This window comes from Mustela lutreola, chromosome 6 (assembly GCF_030435805.1).
Source record: "Mustela lutreola isolate mMusLut2 chromosome 6, mMusLut2.pri, whole genome shotgun sequence".
Taxonomy (NCBI): Eukaryota; Metazoa; Chordata; class Mammalia; order Carnivora; family Mustelidae; genus Mustela; species Mustela lutreola.
The window spans coordinates 49441793-49447792 of record NC_081295.1 but is presented as its reverse complement, the minus strand read 5'-3'; positions in this window follow the sequence as shown (position 1 = coordinate 49447792).

Sequence of the window (6000 nt, the reverse complement as noted above, 5' to 3'; positions counted from 1 at the left end):
TAAAGAAGGTTGTAAACAGGTTTGATATGATCCAATTTTTTAAAAACTGTGTTTGTGTGTTTGGTGAGAGGAGACCAGGGAGAGTAACATGAGGGTCCATGGGAGGCAAGTGGGATCAGCCCGGCAAGCAACCATCTGGCTACGATTTAGATAGTAGAACACTGGCCATTAAGATAACAGAGAAATAGGGGCGCCTGGGTGGCTCAGTGGGTTAAAGCCTCTGCCTTTGGCTCAGGTCATGATCCCAGGGTCCTGGGATCGAGCCCCGCATCAGGCTCTCTGCTCAGCAGGGAGCCTGCTTCCCTCTCTCTCTGCCTGCCTCTCAGCCTACTTGTGATCTCTGTCTGTCAAATAAATAAATAAAATCTTTAAAAAAAAGATAACAGAGAAATGGACACACTGGGCATATTTTGGAGGCTGACAGAACTTGCTGTTGGTTTGCATAGGATAGAGGAAGTAGAGAAAACAAGAAGCACTCCCACTTTTTCCGGTTTTGAGCAGTTGGATGAGAGGTGAGGCTCTTCACTAGGATAGGAAAGACAAGAGAAACAAGTGGGGCTTGAGAATGTAGGAATAAATTTTTGTTTTGGGTAGTTCTGATTTAAAATGCCTCTTAGATATTTAAGCTGAGATGCAAAGTAAGCAGTTTTATAGAGAGTCAGAAGCTCAAAGGAGGCGGCCCTAGAGATCTAATTTTGAGAGTCAAAGAGCTAAAGCACTGGGGTGAAAGAGTGCCAGGAAGGGACCCAAGACCATGTTCTAAGCACTCAAGCGATTAAAATTTGATCAGAAGGGGAAAGAGCAAGATGAAAAGAAAACCTGGAAAAGGCAATGGATTTTTGCAAAACAAGCAAACTCCCACATTCCCCAAAAGACTAAAGAAATCTGGGGCATTGGGTGGCTGAGTGGGTTAAGCCTCTGCCTTCAGCTCAGGTCATGATCTCAAGGTCCTGGGATCAAGCCCTGCATAAGGCTCTCTGCTCAGCAGGGAGTCTGCTTCTCCCTCTTTTTCTGCCTCCCTCTCTGCCTACTTGTGATCTCTCTCCATGTCACATAAATAAAACCCTAAAAAAAAAAAAAAAAAAAAAAAAAAACCTGAAGCAATTACAATGGATATTCCCAGGATTAAGCCTCAGGAGTCCTTCAAATTTCCTTTGGGCAGAAGCAAGAAATCTTGGCCAGTGAGTCAAGAAGAAAACTAGGAAAATTCAATGAATTCTGCTGCTTTAAAAAAGCCCCAAAGTACTCTAACAGGTAATTTAGAGTGAGTAATCCCATTCCCTAAATGCTTTACTCTGGGGGACAATGCTGTAATCTTGGGAGCCACAGTCACAGATCTATTTTTTAAGATTTTAGTTATTTGAGAGAGAGTGAGCATGAGCAGGGGGAGGGACAAAGGGAGAGGGAAAAGCAGACTCCCTGCTGAGCAGGGACCACAATGCAGGGCTGTGGGGCTCATTCCCAGGACCCTGAGATCATGACCTGCGTCCAAAGCAGATGCTTAACTGACTGAACCACCCGGGTGCCCCATGACTCTGTGTATATTCACACGGCTATTGTTCCCAAAGTTGCCCCAATACCCGGGAGCCTAGATCAGAAGATGTCAGTTCGGCTACTCTTCCAAGCTGACTCCTCTGCCATGCCAAACAAGGATTTCTATACTGAGCACATACCCATTCAGAAGACCCTATGGTGAGTTCCCCTTCAAGAGTGCCTCTCAAATTTCCTGGCAAATAAGCTCAGTCAGCACCATTGGCCATCCATAAGATAAAATTTAATAATGTTGGACCACAGCAAGGAAAGAATGGGACTTCGCTCTTTTGTTCCTAGGAAGTTCTTTGGACCAAAAAAATTTACAAATATGCAAAACTTCACCAGACATCACATTACATCTCATAAAGGGGTCTCATAAAGGGAAGACTTGGTGAAGCCACACAGGATTTTACTGCACCCTTTCCTTAGGTCAGAGGGAACCTTCTTTCTTAGAAGAGTCGATCCTCAATATTTGCAGATTTTCTATTTGTGAATTGCTTACTCAATAAAAATCTACTTGTAACCCCAAAACCAGCATTCCTAGGGATTTCATTATCCTTCATGGACATGCATACAGCAGTAAAACAAAACAAAAAATTGAGTTGCCCTATGCACACATTTTCTGTTGAGGTCAACTCTGTCTTCTTGTTTCCACTCTTTTACTGTGAGCAAATATTCTTTGTGTGGTCTGTTACTGCCACATTTTCCGCATTTTGTTATTTGTTGGTGAGTTCCCTTTTTGTTGGTGGTTTAAAGGCCCCCGAGGAATATTGCTCAAGTTCTCTATAGTGTACCTAACCACAAGAAGACTGATGTGTCTTACAGAGAAACTATGTGTGTTGGACAAATTTCATTCAGGCACCAATTAAAGTGCTGTCTTCCATGAGCTGAATGTTAATGTATCAACAGTATATATTAAATATGTTGTCTTTAAATAGAAACACATAAAAAGAAAGCTGTGTATCGATCAGTTAACAAGATGTTGTGACTAGAGGCTCTTGGGAACCTAACCCTGAATTAGCCTCAGAAGCAGTGTTTCAGGATTCACTAACTCAGTGTTCATGGGGACTTTATTGGACTTAAGTATCATGAATCATGAACATCAACCGTATTTTCATTATCAACAGGACACCAGTCAATTGACTTTCCTAAAGGAAGACACCTACATCCAGGGGACCAAGATGTCCATCTAATGTGCACAGAAAAGTGCCTGGTAAGTTTTAAGTGGCAGAGGCTTTCCTTTTAAAAAGGCAAAAAACAAAACAAGAACAAAAAAAACAAAACAAACATTTCAAACATTGTTTAACCAGTCCCCCACCCACATTCCTCCCTCAGTAAATACGTATACACCTACATATGCATATAAATGTGTGTGTATATATAAGCCAATATAGATGTGTGTATGGGGAGATGAAAAAAAACTAAACACCAATTCTAGACTAAAATTGATATTAATGAAAGCATATGGAGTAAATCCTGGCAGAGGATACAAATTTTAGTGAAATATGCTCAAACAAGAAAATTGCACAGATACAAAGATGGTTATTTTGATACTACATGTTATTAAGAATTAGAATCAAACATAACCCAGATATTAAGAAATTACTTCACTCTTACCTCGCACAATTATGTGAAATATTTTTCTCAGCAGGAGAAAGAAAAGCTTATATTTTCTATTTCTCCTTTGGAAATATCAGTGGGTGATTATTAAATAATGATCCAAACACATGGTAAATTCTTAAGTAACTTCATAGCTGTGTTTTAGAAAAATACTTAACATGGGATGATACTGATCTACAATGAATCTTCAGAATTGTACACATAGCATGATCACAAGTTTCTAAAAATTATATAAATGCTACAAATACAGTGAGAAGAAAATACTACAATATTTGAAGTTGTAAACTTCAGCTATGATATTAAAGGTAGGCCTTCTTTTCTCTGTACTCTTCTGTATATCCTATGCTTTCTATAATAAGGATATTATTACCTTACATAATAAAAACTATTATCACTTGTGATTTCTATACCACTGCTTTTATTGTTCAAACCTAAAAATTATTCACTTTTGCTTTTATATTAAAAAGCTACAGGGCGCCTGGGTGGCTCAGTGGTTTAAGCCGCTGCCTTCGGCTCAGGTCATGATCTCAGGGTCCTGGGATCGAGTCCCGCATCGGGCTCTCTGCTCAGCAGGGAGCCTGCTTCCCTCTCTCTCTGCCTGCCTCTCAGCCTACTTGTGATTTCTCTCTGTCAAATAAATAAAATCTTTTAAAAAAATGTTAAAAAAAAAAAAAGCTACATTTTTATCATTTACATCTCAAATAATTAACATTTCTTTAAACTTTCCAAAACCTGAGCGAAGTGCAACAAGTTCTAGTCAGGTCTTCACTCTTCCAATAATGAATGGCAACGTGAACAAGCCCGTGCAGATATTACAAAGGCTCTTTGGGGTTTGGAAATGTGATGCAATTTTCATGCAGAAAATACATCTTTCCGATGCTGAATGTCAAATGAGGCTGTCTTCCTGGGGTAGGTACCTTCCCTCCAGCAGGCAGAGGGAAGAGGCTGTGAGGTTTCCAAGTGACAGAGGAATGCTGGGAATAACTTGCAAAGTAGATAACCTTCTTAGCATATACCAGAAATCATGTTATAAATTGAAAGGAATGAAAAATAAGTATCTTTAGAGAAAATGGTCTTAGACCCACTGGCAGGAAGACAGATACAAGCACCCAGTTACATAATATCTCGATCCCCAGAGCACACTCAGCAGCAAACTGCCTTCAGCAGTTGTCTGACTGATGTAAATAGGCTGAACAATGTTCTTTTTAATGGTGCATATTTTGGCATCTGTTCGGAACTCAGAGTCAAGCCTTATGTAGAGCATTACAAAGAAGTCATTGTGAAGATTGGGCTCTTTTTTATATTAATCATTAAATCCATGAATTTCTAATGGATATTTAGAAACTATATACTTCAAGATGCTCTGGGTTCATTCTGAAACACTTAAAATAGGCATGGGCTAGTTTCCTCTTGCTCTATTTGTAAAAACTCATTGAACAGTTGTAAACCCATCAGTTCTTGGCCATTGACTTCTATTTCTCTGCTACTGTTTTTTCCTATATGTGCTATTTTTGTCCTCTTAGATGATCTGTTTGGGTTGTGCTTGTTTACCCCTTCAGGGCTGGTTGAGCCTGAGGGACATCCTGGAGAAAATTCTGACTCAACAAGCCTCTCGTACTCTGGGGTTACAGAGGATGACTGGTTACCCACACAGACTTTGAGGACAGATAGAATGTGAAACTTTGAGGTGCTACTTGGCAGTACCCAGCCCCAACCTGAAATGAGATCTTAAGGCCAGAGAACATAGAAACTGTCACACAGCTTCAGGCTGTGACCAGAGACCTATCCCTGACATGGCTCTATCTTCCACAGTCCCAGGTTTTCTCTCAGATCCAGAATCAAGGGTAAAAGAACAGGTATCACTGAACTGGATCAATTCTTTCCCCTCATATTCAAGTTCTAGCTCTTTGGGAAAAGGCGATTCTCTTCTAGAGCTCTCTCCACGAGTGTAAAGTCCTAGAAATAAGTCTCTCAGTTGGAAGTGTCTGTGCTGACCCTGTGGGATCAATCGGTTGGGTGATAAACATCAGCCTGTGTCCTGATTTTGTATCCAGCCTCGGGCTGCCCAATAGTCTGGAGCTAAGGTGAGTGATTTCCCTGGAGAACTCAGAGTACTGGTACTTAAAATCTCAGCTAGGCAGAAGACAATTGCTCCATAAGGCACTACATGTGCTAAATGTTCAGATTCCCTTGGAAAAACTTTTTCTAAGCTTATATAAATGACCACGTGGACCTAAGTTTCTTCTAAGTTCAAGGATGACGTCAGAAGTTTTTTTTCTTTTTGCTTTTAAATTGTGTGATGTTTTATTTGTTCCTGATGTTACGGAACCTGGACTGGATCCTGACAGAAGAACCAAGCAGCACTTGGAGACTTTCAAGGATCAGAGGTTCATGTAACACCAGGGGGCTCAGAGGAGACGTTTCTCCAAGGATCTGAGCCCCACCCCTTTAGCATAAGCAGGGAAGGTCATTTGTACCCTTCTACTTCCACATAGTTAGTACTTATCCCACATGTGGGAAACGAGGTAAGGAAAGAAGAACCTGGAAGGGCTTTGAGACAGTGATTGGAATTCCCTTGATTTGGTCGGCCATCTTAGGGTACAGTTTCTCCCTTATCACTGACATTTGATTATGAGTTGTTAGAGTTACCCTAAAGAAAATCTGTTTAGATTTCAAATACTAGTACTATGATGCCACTTGCTTCATTAACTTTTGGGCACTTGAACGCCACAGCAAAACAGATGGAGACCACCAGCTCTACCCCAATGACATGTAGTCTCTGCTGAGGTGATAAGCAATGCCTGTTTATATTAGAAGAGTCATCGATCATGCAGGTCCCAGAAACGC